Here is a 20439-nt window from a genome sequence, read left to right on the forward strand (position 1 = left end):
CTTGTCCATGGTCTCGGAAAAGCAGTAGAGCATGGGCTGAGTGCTGGGAGCCTGGGGAGAAGTTCTGGGTTTCTGGCTTCGCCTGGGCTAACCCCTTGTCTTTGGGCCATTTTGGGGAGTGAATCAGAAGATGGAAAATCTTCATTCTCTCTGTAACTCTTTTGAATAAATAGATGAAAAAGTAAACATTTTTTAAACAATTGAACTATTTGTGTTTGTGTATTTCTCATTCTCTATTCTATCCCTTTGACCTATATTTCTATCCCTCCATTAATCATATAGTCACAATAAATGCAAACCTAATCCCTGATAAATATTATACCTGTAGATAATTAAAAAATAGTAACAATGTTATATTAGCCTTACTTAAAATTGATGCAAAAAGGAAATCAGAGTGATGCAATCCTTTAAGCTTTGAATTTGATATTTGCGTATCAGTCAACGTATGATATGTATATATGTTTGTATATGTAAACTGGAAAGTAATTAATTGCTTACAAAGACATCTAAAATACATAGTAAGAATACCAATATATTCACATAGACATATAAGACACGTTTCTGAACTTTGGAAAAATTTAGTAGTATGTGCTATCTTTGAATTTTCATTCAGATATTCAGTAACTTATAGATACAGCCAGGGAGAAACCGTGAGACAACACAGAAGGTTGGTGAGATATGAGTGTTTATTAGTTCTCTGGGTGTGCTATGCAAGCTTATCATGCAGACTGCTAAATAAACAAGATGAAAGAGAAGCATGAATCTTGCTGGTGTGGTAACTAAGTAACAAATAATGACTCTATAATAATTAGTACGGTGAGGATAAATTTGGTGCCAATCACTTTTTTTTTTTTACAATTTTTAAAACCTCTTTGTTGAGACAGCGAAAATCAAAATGTTTAACATTTATGTTGCAAGCGAGCATCAGGTAAACGGGATGCCAGCCATAACTGGCAGGTAAACCTTTCATGTGCATCAGTACACAATCTGCCCTACCAACACGAGTGTGTAACCCCGTTAAATTACCGAGAAGTGCTTTTGAGGCATATATCATACACACAAATATTATTTATGAAAATTGAGTTTGTTATTCATGTGTATCGATCTATATGTAATGTTAGCAAATATTTGTTGAGGCCCACATATAAGATGCTCACATGTACATATCCATTTATTAATAAACTATGTTTGCATGTTTCTGAAGGACAGCATTCAGAACAATTGTTTCAAGATTACTATCCTTATTGTAAAAGTAATTAATATTTTATTCTAAGTAGTCATTCCTTGTACTCACATGGATCCCATTGGACAGATGTAGTAAGTAAACTCAGTGAGTTCTCTGAAAAATTCTGAGAAGTGTTAGCTTAGCACTCCCTTCCAAAAATGCAGATATTGATAGTCTTGAAAACAGTACAGCCTCAACAAAAGTCTGCATCTTTGTGAATCTTGTTGCTTTTGTCTCATATTAGCACATCAAAAACATCATAGAAAATAAGATTTAAAACCAGGTTCATCTTGATGTAAATTTTTTTTAAATCTGTCCATAGTTTTTTTTCCCTGAATGCATTTTCTATGAATTATTTGAAAACCCCTCATGTGTATGATTTCAAATTTTCAGATTCAAAATAAGCATCTTTTAATTTCATTGTTCCATGAACTTTTTGAATTTTCTTTGTGTGTAGAGGCTGTTTGCAAATGAGAAATATTTTATGACTTGCAAGTATTTTTATTCGTATTAGAAATAAAATATTCTTCTGACATCAACATGTCTGAGGAAAGAAATTCACAAACTACAATGTTAAACAGATCCTCAGTGCTGAAAATCAATTTATCAGTTGATTTGCTGGTTGGTTCTCCTTGGTTCTTCTTTAATATCCACAGCTTCTTTAATTCCAAGACAGAGCTTCTTACTTTCTGTCTTTGTGTTGGGCTTGACTTTTTTTTTTAATAGTTTTAGAATACAATAGGCCTTTTGATCTGATAAGCCAGTGTATGAGTCTAATGTCATTAAGATGTTCCCATGCCATGTGTGAGAACTTGCACAAAGACAGGTCTTGCCTTAGTAATTTTTGAACCCTGAGACCCAGACAAATCTTTGGTGCTCTGGAAAGATGTTTTTTTGGGCGCTGCTTAGTTGCTAAATCCACTCCAGGATCCCATATGGACGCTGTTGGTGTTCTGGCTGCTCCACTTCCCATTCAGCTTCCTGTTTCTGGCCAGGGAAAACAGTAGAGGATTGCCCAAAGCCTTGAGACCCTGCACCCACGTGGGAGACCCAGAAAAGGCTCCTGAATCCAGGTTTCAGATCAGCTCAATGTCATCCATTGCAGCCATTTTGGGAATAAACCAGTGATGGATATCATTGTCTGTAAATCTGCCTTCCCAATAAAAATAAATAGAAAGAAAGAAAGAAAGAAAGAAAGAAAGAAAGAAAGAAAGAAAGAAAGAAAGAAAGAAAGAAAGAAAGAAAGAAAGAAAAGAAAGACCTTTGCATTGCACCAACACAGCTTCTTATTTGCTTAAGGATTTGCCTCCCCCACCTTTTTCCCTCTCTAGGTTCCCACCACTTCCAATATCATCTTTCAACTTGTGTCCCTCCATGATGAGCAATGGTATATGTCTATTTCACCCAAAAATCTGGAGTAATTCCATGAATATAAAGAAATAAAAAGAAAACAGAAAAATAAAATTCTATCATTTTTCATTCTTTACTAAATTCAGCCTAGCAATCTTACCAAATGATTCCTTTTAGTTGTGAATATTAATTTAGTTAAGTGGATATCTGTTAAGCTTATTATTAGTGTAAGATGGCAGCCCTACCAATGTGCCACATTACCAGGATATCCTTCTTTTAATGTTGTTAAAATTGTGATCAGCACAGATAACAGAGACTGTTGCCATGATTTACGGAAGCAGTGCATTTTGGAAATGGCAGAATGTTCACATAGACCGAGCATCAGCATCCACTGGCACAGTTGAGCTAAAATGTTAGTGTCATAAAGAGCATAAAGCGAAGGGGCAGAAGGAGGAGAAGCAACCAGGTAAAAACCCACAATATCCTGGGAAGAATGGATTCACCACCAATAGAGGATCAAAATTCCTTCAGTGAGATTTCATAAAAATTAAAAGCTTTCAAGTATGACATGCAGAAATTTATTGGCAGAACATTTCTGTTCCATATTGAGGAGCCTTATGACTTTGTAGGTAATACGGAGGACATTGAGGAAACAGAGGCAGCCAGTTGAACAATATGAAGAAATCAATTATCTGTATTGGAGGTGTCTATTAAGAGGGAAGTTTCCTGGGGCAAAAGGTTGGACATAAACCATTCCTTTCTCTTCTTCTTGCAGGGATGCTGTTCAACGTCCCCTCCTTCTCAAACTCCTGCAGTTTACCCATTTTTGGCCCTCATTTGGCATTTGGAACTGATGTCTTTTATTGTTCCTTGTTTCTTCAGGAGCTGATCTATTTATGAAACAGCCTGCAAGTCCTCAGCTGCTCTCTGTTGTTTGCTGGAATGCTTTGCACGTGTCACTGATAGTAGTTGCACCGGTAGCAGTGGAAAAGGTAGCAATAGAAACAGTCACAGCTGTACCAAGAACTATATATATCTTATTTCATCTAATATCCGTCCTGGGGTAGTTATCACTGTCTGCTCTTAGTCCCCACTGAAGAGTAAAGAAGCTGAGGTCCAGAGTTCACTGGCTTGCAGAAACTCAGACAGCTTGCAGACTTCGAATCCACATCCTAGAATTCCCCATCTCAATTGCTAAATTTTGGAAAGGAAGACTTGGTACACATGGTCACATGACTTTTTTTCATCGATATTTAAAATTGTAGACAGCAAAAATCATCAAGGTATTCGGTACGACTTCTTTTATGTGTGGTACTATAATCTTCATTCGTTCTCACTGTTAGGGAACACTGCAATAGGAGAGGCCTGACTGCTCTGTGGCTCTGGCAGTTGGGAAGGGGAACATGAAAAGCACTGAATCTCTGACCAGCAAGGTTGATAAATATCACAGAAAGTATTTTTCTGCTACATAAGCCACTCGTACAAATAGGATATAAGCAGAGACTACACTGTACCATCAGATAAAATAGACACTTGCTTAAATTGGAATTTCAGGCAAACATTATATTACTTCAGTTATAAGTATATTCCAGTAATTGCACAAGACATGCTAAAACGAAATTCACTTGTAACTCTAAAGCCTTGTTTAATTAGGCATAATGGAGTTTTCTTTGCTGAATGTGGCAATCATAAGGCCAAAGGACATTCCTCTATCTCCTGCGGAAGTACATATCTGAATGCCACATTAAGAAATGAGAAAGACAAAGTAACATTTCCGTTATTCCTTTAAAACTCAGGACTGCTACTAAAAATAAATCTGATTAGCTAGTTACAAAAGAGTTACAGGCACTGTTTTAACTCAGACTCAAATAAAATTAATCTTTGATAAAGGGCTCTTAAACACTGTGTATGTATCTCCCTTAAAATGCACAAACATACAAGGAGAGAAATGACCCCCTTCTTCTTGTTTTCCTAACATCATGGCATCTGCCAGGCTGACCCTAGGACCTGGATTCAGTCTCTGCCTCCATTCAGACTCCTAAGAGACATTCTCCCTATCCCTTTTACATCTCCCTGAGTCTAGTGCTCAACAGGAAACCACACAGTTCTGAACTGGAAAAAACCTTTGGAACTCACCAAGCCAATAGCCCTGCCTCTGGCAAGGATTGTTCTGCCTGTGCATGAAGCACCCAGGTAACTGTATATCTGGTAATCCACCCAACCACTTCATGCTGCATGTGGAATTTAGGAAGCAGATGTTAGTCCTTGATCCAGTTCCCTCAGTCACCTGAGTGCAGTCAGCAGCCAGGCACCTGAAAGGATGTGGGGAACTCAGAACTACTCTAGGTTCAGGTGTGTGGTTTCTGCATGTAGAGAACCAGCAACCCTTTTCCTTTCTTTCTTTCTCTTCCTTTCCTCTTCTTGCCCCTTGGGCACCACTTCCTTGCCCTCCTATACCATCCTCAGCCCTTCTTAGCTCTTTGCATCCAATGTGTTGTAGGGGGACACTACCAAATGTTCATATCAAGGAAGCATTTAGGAGGGAAGAGAGAGCAGATAGAAGCAACTATATTTCTTTAATTCACTGGAAAATATACTTTTCTCTCTCTCTCCGTCCCTCTCTCCACCCCCCTCAATTCACAGAAAAGCATTTACTTAATGCCTGAAAGGCAGTTGCCTGCTTAGTGGTAGCTCTACAGAGGGCATGATTTCATTCCAAAGTGCTCCTTGTAAACATAAATTCTCACAATGAGCTGTTTTCCTAATCACAATGTATACCTTTTGCACATCATCCCTCCTTTGTATCCCGAAGAGGATTCCATTGACAACAGAGTGATTTTCTATTGCAAAGGCAAATTTACAGAAACAAGGAGAGAGAGAAAGAGCTTTCATCTGTTGGGTCCAGTCGCAATGGTTGGAACTAGGCAGATCTGAAGCCAGGAGCTTTTTCCAGGTCTCTCACATGGGTGCAGGATCCCAAGAATTTGAGCCATCCTCCATTGCTGGATGGGAAGTAGAATAGCCAGGACCAGAACCAGCACCCATGTGGGATGCCTGCAGGCATGAGAATAGCTTAATGAACCATCACACTGGTCCCTGGAGTGATTTTCTTATCAGGAAACCAGGCTCTATAACAGAAACTCTATGACACAAGGCAATGCTGTGGAAATAAAAATCAGCGAGTTGTATCAATGTTAAAACACACACACACACACACACAGAGAGAGAGAGAGAGACTCAGTACCCAAGGGAAAAAAAAATGCTGTTGAGAGGATTTCAGAAAGGGCCTATGATGAGTAACAATGATTCTACAAATACAGAAATATGGAAATAAACACTTGGCTCTAAGATTTGTTTTGTCTTCATATAGCTTTACCAATTTACAATTAAATTGTGCTGCTTTCTAGATTATAAGTATGACAAAATGATGTCTTTTGAAACAACCTAAATTTTACCTTAGAAAAATAGAGGGCAGGGATGACTATGTTAGCATTTTCAAGTCCGATGGCCAAATATTTCTTTAAATGTCTTCCTGAAGTTAGTTGTAGCCCCCAAAACTTACAAACATATCCAAAAGGTAGAATAATTAGTGCCAGGGGCCCGGTAGCTTCTGCTCTATAATGGTTAAAATAGTCCAGATTCCAGGAATTGTACAAGAATAGCTGAGTAATATCAGGAACTTCATGGATTCTGAGCATGAAATTTGTCTTTGACATACATGTGTTTTTTATCATACACTGAATAAATCCAGCATCATTTTCTCCTACAAATTGACTGTTGCTTGCATTTCACTCTGCATTTTTTAGAGGGAAAAAAATGATGCGATATTGAGAGAGAATTTAGTCTCTATTCCAGTAGCTGATCACTCAACTTTTGCATGATTTTGGATTTTTGCTTTTCTGCCCAGGACGTAATTTGAAGTTACGAATTTCTCATTAACAAGTCCACTAGAAAGAACAAGGAAAGGTGCCAACACTGAATAAAAGTTAATTCTCCCATGTTTCTTTTCAAAGGTAAATAATTGGGCACAGCAGAAGCAAAATAAAAGGACATTATTATACAGTGTGATTTTTTTCGTTGACTTTTTTTTTCCCACAAAACATAACTGCACAACTACTAGGCATGACCCATGCCAGGTGCCATGGTGAACACAAGAGTGATATGAAATTGAAGCAGAGAACAGTTTCATAGTCTAAATTTAATTTGCCCACACTCAGCAGATAATTGGAGGTTGACTCTTCAGGCCTCACGTGATACACCCTGTCACACTGCGTGTGTGATGCGTGTGTACAGCGAGTATACATTGGCAGTGTTTGTGTATTGTGTCTGAGTTCAAGCTGGACCTAAAATCCATTGTACTGGTTCTGTGCCTCTAACTGAGTGACTTGAAGGGATTGCAGCCCACAATACACAGATTTATTATTAGCTACCCTCAAATACTTTTTGCCTAGAGGCAAATAGGAAGCAATGAGTTGTAACTTCTTATATTCCTGTATCTAATATCGGTATCTAGTGCTGTTACAAGAAGCTACGTAAATAGATACAAGTCACTGAATTATTTATACAGGTATATCATTCCTTTCCACTTAGATATATTTTGTAAATTACAAATAGTTTTCAAAGGCTTAAAGTCATTTAGACTGATTGATACATTATACAATCTGGGTAATTGATTTTTTTTAAATGAATTGGTCCCTAGGTGAATTTTGAATGTCCTATTATAATTAGTTTCTAATAAGTGGAATAAATAAATGAGTGATTAATGCATTTATACGAAAAGCAGTTGAAAGTCTTCACTCCAATGGAAAAAATGCAGTATATAGCTGCAGAAAGTTCATTGGAATTATAAACATGACTGATGAAGTCAGAATGTGATTGGGATAGTTAGAAACTGTAGACTGCAATAAAAAAATAGCCTTTTATCCTTTGATCATGAATCCAGATGATGATTCAGTGTAATAGGTGGGGTATATCGCTTAAATTAGATATAAGTTCTCCTTAATTGCGACTTGAGCATTCTGAGAAGTTCCAAATACTTAGCTTCCCCATCATGATTTTGGCAATGACTGAGGAATAGCAGTTTTCCTTGCAACAGAGGAATTTTCTTTCAGAAAAGACATTCACAAAAGCATGTTAAATGATGGGTGTGTTGGCGTAGATATTCAAGTTGATTGGGAAGGACAGTCTCTCTGTTAAGAAGAAATATACTGTACGGCTGCACACAGGAGCTCTCAGTCACTTGCCAAATGTTAATGTTCAGCACTTAGCATCTTTGGCCGAAACCCAGTCCTAGCATCTCAGGATCTGTTAAGTTGCTTCTTCTAAAAGGCAATTGGCATTTGAGCAATTCTGACATCCTTTGTGAAAATGAAAAAAAAAGGAGCTAATGTGTAGTCAACAGAGGAACCTCCATTGTTTATTTTCAAATGTCAAAATGCCATTTGCTTTGCATGAGGCATGTGTTATTGATCAGCTCTGTAACACCAGTTCCTTTTTTGAGTACTAGATCGTTGCCCTCCTTTTGACAATCTTTCCTCTGTGCCATCAAAAACAACTTGGTGGTACTGTCAGTCATGGAACCCCGTCTTTCCACTGTTTCAGTGGCAAAGAGGTTGCTCAACATCTCTTCCTGAAATATAAATCATGTATCACATAACAAAAATAAATGTTTGCATATATTCAACCCTATTAGAATACCTGGGAAAGATGATCAAGTGATCACTGATAGCCGTGAGTCCCCCGGCACCTTCTGATCCTGTCCTTGTCGCTGTGGTCTCCAGCTGCTGCTGTAACTCCCAAACATGCCAGGAATCGATTACCCTTTCTCCTTTTCAAAATTCTTACTTGCTTTATTTGTTTGAGGCACTGTGAGAAAGATTTCCCGTCTCCTGGTTCACTCCCCAAATGCTTGTAACTCAAGCGGATAGTCAAGCAGGCATTACAATCCAAGTTTCCCATATGGATGGCAGGGACCACTGTGACAATCACTTGCTGTGTCTTATTATACACATTGGTAGCAGTTGGGAACCAGGGCATAGCTATGAATAGATTCAAAACACTCTGATAGGAGAGGCAAGCATGTCGAGTAGGGTCTTAGCCACTGCTCCAAATGGTTATTTTAACATTTTTTTTTAAGTTAGTTAAATTCTGCTTCTTCTTTCATATACCCAACTTCTATAACTGATGAAATGTTCTTACTTTTTGGTTGGTTTGCAGTTGGACAATATGTAGGAAAGCCAATAACATTTAGTAGCTAGTATAAGGTGGCAAAATTTAACCGTTTTGTGGGAAGCAGAACAGAGTCTACCACATTAATATAATAAAAAACCATCATTCTTTGCAAATGCAAATACTGTTCCCTTCATCCTAATCCAATCTTCAAGTGATTGGTACACCTAATCACCTCAACAAATTCCAAGCAGTATTTTCAACCACTGATTGCTAATTTTTGTGGTATTACTGTTCTATTTCTCATGTTAGGACTTAAGAGTTTGTGGGGCCAATGCAATGGTTCAGCTGGTTAATCCAAAGCCTGTAAGCACACGAGTTCATGTTCCAGCTAGCTGCTCCATTTCCCACCCAGATCCCTGCTTATGGCCTGGGAAAGCAGCAGAGGATGGCTCAAAGTCTTTGGGATCTTATGTGGAAGACCTGGAAGAGGCTCCTGGCTCCTGGCTTCCTATGGGCTCAGCTGACTGTTAGAGCCATTTAGAGAGGAAACTAGCAGATGGAATGTCAGGAGCCGTGTACTATAGCCACACTGAAGCCATTTTGAATATAGAACTATGGGCCAGTGGAAAATCCCTGGCTGGCTAGATGCTTGAGAAAGAAGTTATGAAACTAATCACACGCTTAGCTTCAATTGTTTGTAGCAACTGTTTTAGAATATGATTTATGCTGTACCTGCCGACATCTTGTTACTGATTACCTATGCTATTGTTGATATGTTGGTTACTATTGTGGATATGGTGACTGCTCAAGAACAATCGGTCTGGAGACCATGGCTTGCGTCCTAGTTTCTCCTTTCCTCCCTGAGCCTTAGTTACTGAAGAATATAAAAACCCTCAATTAAAATCAATAAACTGACAGCTTGATCAGACATCCTGTCTTGCTGTCCATTCTTCGTGTCTCTTGTCCCCCAATCTCTCCTAGGTGGTTGCGACCCCCGTTGACTGTCCTGCTGGACGGGACAATTTGGCGCCCAACGTGGCTGGTGTGCAGACCACCGACAGGGAGATCGCCACGCAAAAGGAGAGGCCTCTCGAAGTGGTGTTGAGTAGAACACCGAGTGAGCAGTTTCACGGTTGACCCGCCGGAAGTCGTGCTCGTGGAAATTCGTGGCGCAAATCTTACGGGGTTAAGGTAAGATGGGACAAGCATTATCACAGCAAGAACTATTCTTGCAAGGTTTTATCAGTCTTATAGACTTATTCAAGACACGAGGAATTTGGGTGATTAAAAAAGACCTCAAAACCTTTTTGGATTTTGTTGGTCAGATTTTTCCCTGGCATCCCCAGGAAGGTTCTATATAAGTCATTTAAGGTTTATATAAAAAAACAAAAAACAAAAAAATTGTGTTCTTTAACTTGATTTAACAAAAGTAATCTGATATAGAGTGGTCCAAATCCACTGTTAAATTAACCTAAAGCATGAGATGAATTATGTGTGCTTGTTTTACAAAATATCTCCAGGTTAAAGTATTCCAAAGAAGAGGTTGGAAGTTGCAAATGATTTAATAGTTATGTGTCTCTGTTCTGATATGTTTGGTGTTTGTGTTTATGTTTGTTTTGTCAATATTGTTGGTGTTCTATTATTTTTGTCCGGACAAAAACTAAATTTTGTTTTAATACTCTTCCTCCAGTTGTGTCTTTGTCTTGAATTGTTAAGTTGTTGTTCTTGTTGTGAATTGGGTGCATGTGTGACTGACTGACAGACGAGATGGGACGGACCGAGACTAACCTCCTTTTTCTCTCCTCGTAAATAATTTTAGAGAGGTCTAACAGATTTAACAGGACCTGGCCAGACCATACTCCCCATCTCCACCAGGGAAATGTTCTTGTGTCATTTTCTTGCTGTTTGGTCTTCAACTTACAGTGTTGTCCTTGCATTGATTAAGTCTAACATACACTATTTAACATGTTCAGTTAAATGCTAAAGGTACTTTTTGTTTAACTCATTTAGACCTCTAAATTCTTCATAGTCTCATAAATTTGAGGGTTCTAGTAGGATCCCTGGAACTCTCAAAGATTGAGACAAAATCTGAATAATGTACTTGTCAATTAAAATAATTTGGATTATAATCTCACAATATTATAAAATTATGTTTAATTTGTTGCATCATATATGCTATTAAAGTAAATGAATATTTATGCTTATTGGTTCAAATGTTTCCTATTCATAAAATTGATTCAGATTGTAAATTACTTGTGTTCTTATTTACAAGGAAGTATGTGAGATTTTGCCTTGCAGGAGAACAATGAATTCTTTAAAGATGCATAAGTAAAACTGCTCATAATGTGTATATTTTCTGAATGTTTGCCTTTAAAACAATGGAATTGAAGTCTGATTCTTTGTGAAAAACAACAGTGTTTTAAATCTCCTGTAAGTTATTTTCATCTTATTAATAACTAAACCTATTAACTAACTTCAGTAAATTCCAAGGTAGTCTCTCAAGACAACAGCCAAACTGAAGTTTTTTCAGCTCTTTTAACTTCAATAAAACAGAAGCTAAAGAAAAGCTCCAGGCCCATCAGCCATAAAACAAGGAAGAAACATGCTTGGAGTCTGCCCTTTGAAGAATTTGGGACTTTGACTTTGTCCCGGTTGTGGTAATTCTTATCTGCCTTCATTTAAAAAAAAAAAAAATCCAAATCAGCTAAAAGAAGGTTGTTTGAAAAAACTTCTCTTTCCTGGTTTTAAAGTGGATTTGTGCTAAAATATGTTTCCATGAATTAGGAGAAATGGTTAAAAATTGTTTAAAGCATTGTATTTAAAAGTTGGTATGCTTTTATTTAGAATATGTCTTAAGAAAAGTTGAGGAATAAATCTTGTAAGCTTTACGTATAATTGGCTATAATTTTAAAGATACTATTACAACATTGTTTAAGTTTTTAACATTAATACCTAATACATGCTGATGTTAGAATTGATACCTGTGTTCAAAAAGTTTTTGAAGTGTGCATACATAGAAATGCTAGTAAATATCTAAAAATAAAAATATCTCCAATTTTGAAAGCTGTTAAAAAATTGAAACACTGAACTTTAGGTTTAATTGGTGACTTTGTCAATTATCTATCCAGCTTCAGTAAGCTCTATTCTTGTTCCTACTTCTGAATTTGTTAAAGTTCTGAAAAAGTCATGAGATGATTTTATGCACTAATTCCTGTGTTTAAGGTTATATTTGGTGATTGACTAAGGAAATATACATTTTGCCTTTCAGTTAAGTAATCCCTTGGGTTCTGTATATTGTCTTTGTTAAATTCTCATGATTTAAAAAAAAAAACTGTGTTTAAAATGTTTGGGTGATCATTTATAAGTGAAAAAAAAATTCTGATCTATTGCTGTTTGAATCAGTCTGATTAAATGGGTGGTTATTATAATGAGAAATCTTTAATCAAATACTTTAAGGCCTCTTAGCATAATTAATAGACTTAACTCTTCTGGTTCTGGGATTTCTAATAAATAAATAAATAATAAAATAATAAAAATTGAGGGGGTGAGGGGAATTGCAGAAAAGACATTGGGAAACCTTGCCAGTGGGGAGCCACAACTAGATATAATCCTGCCAGGAAGGTTAGCTCTAAAAAGTACAAGAGTGTGTAAAATCCTACAGGTCATATCACAGCGCCAAACATAGAGACTTTGTTTTCTAGGATTCCAGCAGACCTATTGTATCCATTAAAGCTAAAGTTTAATTGTAAACTATAGGTAAGGTTTATTCAGACTACTAAGAGCAAAATGTAATTCTAAACAATTGGTAATTTTAACATACTTAAGAAAATTCTCAAGTAGCTCTTAAAAGCTGTTGTTTTATGTGTGTTACCTGATATGTATGTGCATGTTTATGAATGAGAATTACTAAGCTAAATCCTTTTTGAAAATAATGTATAGATGCATAATTAGGCTCTTAGAGAGTCATGTCCATTATTGTTTTCTCAGGATCTACAAGATCTGTTCAGCTCAATAGTTTAACATGATTTCAAATGCATTTACTGCTAGGGTACAGTTTCAAGACTGGCCATGGGAGCCCAAATCCACATAAGTTAAATGGAAAACATATGAGTATATGTATGTAAGTGTTTAATGATAACTCAGATCTCAGAGAATGTTAAAATGCTCCAACATGGGAAGCAGCTCTTACAGCAGACTCATAGACTAACAATTTTGAGTAGCACTCAGTGGCCTCGGAATCAGCCCAAAAGGCATTCTGGTCTGACAGGAGAGCCAGCAAGAGAACAAACATATCGGGTGTGGAATGCCAGGACACTGCTGTTAAGAGTGTCCCCCTTCATGAACGACCTCAGTAGTCCACACCCCAGTGCAAAGAAGCAGCCATCAAGGACGGTTGTGCTCTTCTCTCAATGGAGGAGAGAACTTCCACTTTGTGTGTGGTCTTGTCTAATGGGGTTGTTGTGGATTCAAGAGGCTTCCACAGCCTAAACACCATTTGTCTGGAACCTCAGGTGATCACTGACATCACACATAAGAGTGCTAATTTGTTAAATCCACTAGAGTCACTGTGTACACTGTCTTCCAATGCAGGAGCTGTATATTCAGAGTCATAGTAAAATTAATATACCTTGCTGTATTTTAGTATAAAGATTTATCATTTCAGTTTTGATTATGTTTGAATATTTAACTCTTTTGCTCTAAGAAGTCAGCTTGCATTTACCTGTCCTGTGATGGGCTTATATCCTGATGCTGTATGCTAATCCTTGCATTTACTGTGCCTTCTGATTGATCTAGGTTACCAGTTTTATACTGCTCAGAAGTTTCATGTGTTCCATTGAGCTTATTGGGTATGTGCCAATATTTGAGACTTAAAGAAGTTAATTTAGACAGATACAAATCTAGTCCATAGTCTTAAATTAATGTTCACTCTGACAAAAGTTGAAACCTAACAATTCTTTTACATCTAAGTTCTGATGTTCAAATATTCAAACTGCTAACTGAACTCACAACATGCTAGGCTGGGAAGAGTTATAACTATGTTATGTTTTGCTATTTAGACTTCAACACAGAGAAACTTTTCAAGTGCCAGGATGTACATCAAACACCTGATGACTTCTGCCTTCTATCAGGAACCACAAGATGGACCCCCTACAGCTGCTGTTACCCAACGGCGCCCCCTTCTCAGCAGGAAGTAGCTAAGAGCGGATGACAACGCCCCTTCTCCCTAAAAACAATTGGGGTTCATTTCTGTTTGAAAATGTAGGAGTCAGATGGGATGATAGGCAGTTAGGATCTCTGGTTCCTGATAAAACTGCCTTGTATACATGTAACATCTTAGCACTATGTGATTCTGGAATGTTAGTATTTTCAACAATACTTGTACATTGTTAAGTATGTCTTCTTGAATCTCACCAGCCAACTGCTCCCCAATATACCATCATATATGTATCACCCCAGTATAAGTTCACAATATTTCGGCCAGAGTGATAAAAATTAATCAATACCTCTGGGGACAATGGTCTAACGCCTTCCTAAATTTCACCAGTCAATTAGCCACCAGTATAATTAAAGTAAATGAGACCCCAGTTCTACCCATGTCGGGGAAAGTTATTCTAAATGGCATTAAGCTGGCAGCTTGCATGTTCAAGAAATGCAGCAAGGTTATGGCCTTAAAAACCTTGACGGTTGCTGCAATGGCTCAGGCTCCCCAAGTGATAACACCCCACATCGTGCCATGCGGCTCCAGTCTTCAAAGAGGCTCATCTAATATAATGAGGCATGGCTTTTCCTGGGTAAGCATTTAGCCAATGACGGGCATCTTTCTGATACCCCGCCAACCTAAGACAGGGAGCCCTGGATGACTGGCAGGGCTGCCCAAAGACGGGTAAGAGTTGAGGGTCCCTCAGAATGAGCCTAAGACAGGCAGTGCTTATCTTGCCTCAAGGAACCTTTTTCTTTTCGCCGCTTTCATTGATATATAGAAAAGAGGGGGAGATGTCAGGAGCCGTGTACTGTAGCCACACTGAAGCCATTTTGAATATAGAACTATGGGCCAGTGGAAAATCCCTGGCTGGCTAGATGCTTGAGAAAGAAGTTATGAAACTAATCACACGCTTAGCTTCAATTGTTTGTAGCAACTGTTTTAGAATATGATTTATGCTGTACCTGCCGACATCTTGTTACTGATTACCTATGCTATTGTTGATATGTTGGTTACTATTGTGGATATGGTGACTGCTCAAGAACAATCGGTCTGGAGACCATGGCTTGCGTCCTAGTTTCTCCTTTCCTCCCTGAGCCTTAGTTACTGAAGAATATAAAAACCCTCAATTAAAATCAATAAACTGACAGCTTGATCAGACATCCTGTCTTGCTGTCCATTCTTCGTGTCTCTTGTCCCCCAATCTCTCCTAGGTGGTTGCGACCCCCGTTGACTGTCCTGCTGGACGGGACAATGGAAGATCTTTCTCTCTGTCTCTCCTTCTTTCTGTAAATTTGCCGTTCCGCTAAATATAAATATTTTTATATAAGTAAAATAAAAAGTAAGTTTTATAAAAATAAGTTTTCAATGCACTTCTCCCAAATCTTTCCAGACATAGCTGCCCATAGCTGCTGTGGTTGACCTGTTTTAAAAAGATATATTTTATTTACAGGAAAGGCAGAGTCCTTCCATGACCAGGGCTGGGTCAGGCTAAAGCCAGGAGCTCAGAGTGTCTTCCAAGACTCCCAAGTAGGTGACTGCAGGGGCCCAAGCAGCTGGGCCATCCTCTATGACTTTACCAGGCACATTGACGTGGAGCTGGAGCAGAAATGGAGCAGTCAGGACTCAGACCAGCATCCTTGTGGGATGCCAGTTCCTCAGGCTGTGCTGTACCCTCTGTGCCACAATGCTGGCCCTGACATTTGATCTTTCTCAAATGTTCCTTTCAAGATATGAAGGAATGAGTGTGAGAGAGCTTCTTTCTCAGGAGATGTCATTCTCTGCTTTTTATGTCACCTTTTTCATCTCCTCTTTCTCTAACCTAGGATGCTTGTTTCAAGTCCCAGAGGCTAAGGAGGAAAAATGTGTGGTGAGTCTTGCCTGTTTTCATCACATATTTACTTTAATTATGTGTAAGTAAAAAAAAAATCCTTCCTGTTTGCCTGAGATGTGCAATTCTGCATCTCAAAGGGCATACATAGGAGTATATGAGCAGTCATAATACACATTAGTTAACATTTTTAACCCTCACTTACCACATACATTTTTACTTATGAGCACCTAATTATTTATGTAGAAGTTGATATTTTGGTTCCATCTGACAAACCTTACTCCTACTCAAACTGATACAGGAGAATAATGGCTACTTGGTTTGTGTTTTGGGACAATGAATGTATTTCTCCTATAATCTATCTATCCGATGTACAAATGCAATTTGCTCCAGACTAAAGGAAGAAGTACCACACTATTTGGGGGTTAATATTTCTGGCCATATTCTTCTTGAAAAAGCCTTTATTAAAGTGTACCTGCATTCCTGTAAACAGAGAAGACTGATGACCTAGGAGATATATTTTATTGGCTAGTTAGGGAAGTATAAGTCGATGAAAGTATGATCAATCCTGTCAATATAAGTCAAACCTCTGGGCAAGGCATCAGTGGCACAAGATTTTTATATTTCTTCACAGCAAATTTCTTTCCCTAACCATATTTGGCTTATTCTCATTACTTGGTGTTTGAACACTAACCATTTGGGAACAAAGAGAGATGAGCCAGCGTGTCCAGGGGAAATCATGCTGGGATTACAACTTTGACCAAAAATGATGAGTTTGCTCCCATGTAATGGGAACATGAGCTGTTATTCCCTTGATAAGTCTTCACACTGTCTAGTACACAATTCTCCCAACACAGGAGGTTCTTGGCTGAGACTGAACCGGAAACTGATATACCGTGCCTCTGTGAAGCTATTTTTCAATAATGTTGACTCTTCGAAAACAAGAGTATTAAACTCAGAGAATGGATACCCAAGTTTTCATCTCAGCTTCAACACTTAGTCTCAAATGGATTTACTCTGAAACTATCATTCTACTTCTTTCAAAACGATTGGATTTGAGGATTAGAGATTGTATTGTGCTTGCAACAACTTTGCAACCTACAATGCATTGAATTAAAGTAAATTATGATTTTTGCATTTACTTAAATACATTTTAAAATTGAAATGACTGAGACAATTTCAAATAATTTCTAATGTATACACAAAATGGCAATATCTAGTAGCAATGTTCTTTTAAAGACATGTGCAAATTGTACTTATAAAATCCTTCATTTGTCAATGTAGAAGTTAACATCATTTTTGTTAATATAATTTGTAAGGATAGAACTATTACACTAAAAAGTCTGTGATCGTGAGAAATGATAATCAGCTAATAGTTAGGAGGAAAACTTGATATCCTTGGAAGATAGATTAATATTCTATGCCCATTTTCATTTTCATTCTGCATTTCTAAGTTTAGGACACCATATAATGCAAATAACTTTTTTTTTTTTTACAGTTTTGTAGAACTCCATGGTGCAATATAATTCTTAAACACATACATCAAATCAATGTTGAGTTCAATGGAATAAAATACCATAAATCAGTTAATAGTATGAAAAGTGCTTGGGCAGAATGTTCTGAAAGCTACTGACACAAACAGAAAAGAGCAAAGACAAGCAGATCACTGCCTTCCCTTGTGGCAGTGGAGGAATTTCAAATAGATCAATGGTCCTGGAAGAATATATCTGACTGCATTATGAGTTGTTACGTTTTAAAGATTTGTTTATTTTTATTGGAGAGGCAGATTTACAAAGAGAAGAAGAGACAGAGAAAGATTGTGTTCCCACTGGTCCACTCTCCAAATGGCTACAAATGCTAGAGCTGAGCCCATGTGAAGCTAGGAGCTTCTCCCAGGTCTCCCATGTGCAGGGTCCCAAGGCTTTGGGCTGTGTTCCACTGCTTTCCCAGGCTGTAAACAGGGAGCTTGGTGGGAAATGGAGCAGCTGGGACATGAACTGGCATCTTTATGGCATGCCAGTGTTTGCAGGTAGAGAATTAGTCAGCAAAGCCATTGTGCCAGTCCCTAGTACGAGTTATTTACACAGTGAAGAACAAATGTAGGCCAAGCAATACTATGAACAAAGGCTGTCGCACAAAAAGGACCACAAAGAGAAATGAACTCAATTGCTGAGGTTCAGGGATGGCTGAAGTCAACCATTGTCCAACCGATGTCCACCATTGTCAACTCACAGGGGCAAATCTTTTGGCACAATCAGTTAAACCACTACCTACAATGTCAGTATTCATATGAGAATGTTGGTTTGAGTCCTGGCTGCTCTGCTTCTGAGCCAGTTTCCATCTGGTGGACCTGGAAGGGCAGCACAGGATGGACCAAGTATTGGTTCACTGTCACTGATATGACAGACCTAAAAGGATTGCAGGCTCCTGACTTTGGCCTGGCCCATTGCTGGCTCTGAAGCCATGTGGGCATGGATCATCAGATGGGAATTGCTATCGCTCTCTTTAAACTCTACCTTTCATGCAAATCAAATAAATCTTGACAAATAAATAAATAAAGGCTGTATACACTATTGAGATTCATTATTAACTTAGGGTTGCTTCTGTTTTACCTTTTTTTTTTTTTTAAATTAGAAGAATGTTTGTTGTAAGTTCCCTTACCTTGAAGCACAGATTCTTTGAGCTATCTGGAAAGAATTAAGTTCTGCTTTCTACCAAAAGAGGATGGCTTTTACTTTTGAAATTAAGAAGGAAAAACAACTAGTCATTTAAGTTTAATATGTGTTCGAATTATTTTTCCACTTAAGAATTCTCATTAGCTAAGTTAATAAGGAGTCCCATTAGCATCTAACTCAGACAATGTAAAAGCCATTGACAGTCACTGGTAAATGAAGTGAGTGAAACAAACCAGTGTGCAATGGAGAATCTTGAGAACTTAGTAGAGTCAGAAGAAGCCACAGCCAATGCATTTCCATATACTCTGAAATTCTTATGTAGAAAATAGACACCTTCTTAGGAGACATACCTTTTTTTCCCAATATTTCATTTTATTTTTCTAATTAAATGCATTCTAATCTATTTGACTTTGGAAGACAATTGGTGGAGAGCATGGACTTTGGAGAGTCATGAAAATGCAGATTCATGGGGCCAGCATTGTGGCTCTGCAGGCTAGTCCTCTATCAGTGGTTCTGGCTTTCCATCTGTGCCCCAGTTCAAGTCCAGCTGCTCCACTTCGCATCCAGTTCCCTACTAACAGCCTGAGAAAGCAGCAGGAAGGCGCTTAAGGCCTTGGACCCACACCACCAAGCGGGAGACCTACAAGAGGTTTCTGGTGCTAAGCTCTGGCTATTGCAGCCATTTGGGAAGTGAAGCAGTGATGGAAGATTGCTCTCTTTCTATGTCTCTCCTTCTCTCTGTGATTTTGTCTTTGATATAAAGCAAACAAAAAACAAAAGCAAAATAAAGACAGAACAAAAAGACCAGCTTGCTGCTATTCAACTTTGGGCAAGTCTCAAATTTCTCCAACCCTGGGCTTTTCATTTGTAGATAAACAAGTAATTCCTGTGTACTACCAGCTATTCAACTCAAGATCACCAAGGCAGATTCTTCACACAAAAAGACAAAAAACGCAGAAAGATGCAATTAAGAATAATTGCTTTGAGTGTAAATTTTTGTTTAAATGCACTCACAGTTTTTAGCCAAAAATTTTCTTTTTTTTTTAATTTATTTTAAAAATTTTGACAATCCTTACAAATTTAATTGGGGTAAAAAAGGTTCAAGGCCTAAAGGGGGATATAGAGGAAGAAGCCCCACCCGGTTTCCCACCCACCCTAAGTCCTGGATGTGGGGCATGCTCTTAGATACTCGATCAAGTGGTTCCAATAGTTCACCATTCCTGGGTCGCTGCCAGTCTTGCCACTCCAAGCATGATGTGGTCGTTGAAGTGTCCATTGATTGACACAGTCCCTTCTAGAGTCTCCATTTGCCCAGTATTTTGCTGCCAACAGATAGCTGAGGTTGTTGCTTGACTTGTTCTGTCTTTCCTTGGTTAGGACTCTGAGTCTGGTGTCTCGACTGGGGAGATCCTCAAAGAAATTTTGAGGTATTCCCAGTCCAGATTCCTGCGTGTTCTAGTAAGCATAGGGTCCGGCAGAGTTCATTGCCCCGATCAGCTGGTGGTTGCAGTTGCTGGGTCGTTTCTGTCTCCACCCGTGTCCTCTTGCAGTCCGGCCTGGTTCCGCCCTGAACGCACTTGTCCCTCGCACATAACAGTAGGAGTTGCAGCCCAGTCAGGGCAGCCCACAGTAACCCCAACCAGGCCCACCCCCAACCCTGGCTTGCCAGTATGTATGACATACTAGTCCAGTCTGTCCCAAATACCCTTCTGTTCATATACTTGCCAACAGGTGTTGCAACCTACTTCCATCCAACCATCTCCTCCTACCGTCCCTAACGGATGTTGTTGGGTGTCTGTCTAGCCACCCCAGCCCCTGTCCGAGTTCCCATGCTCTCCCGAGGAAGGTGATGACCCACGAGGGAGGAGCCCACTATTTCCCTCCCAGGTCGCTCCCATTCTAGTTGTGCCCTCTCCAGTTGGCCCTGTGGTTCAACTCAACGTGTCTAACCCTTTGTACCAGCTTCTGCCAGCTGATGCTACAACTA

Source organism: Ochotona curzoniae, unplaced genomic scaffold, assembly GCF_017591425.1.
Source record: "Ochotona curzoniae isolate NIBS_2020 unplaced genomic scaffold, NIBS_Ocur_1.0 contig_1071, whole genome shotgun sequence".
NCBI lineage: Eukaryota > Metazoa > Chordata > Mammalia > Lagomorpha > Ochotonidae > Ochotona > Ochotona curzoniae.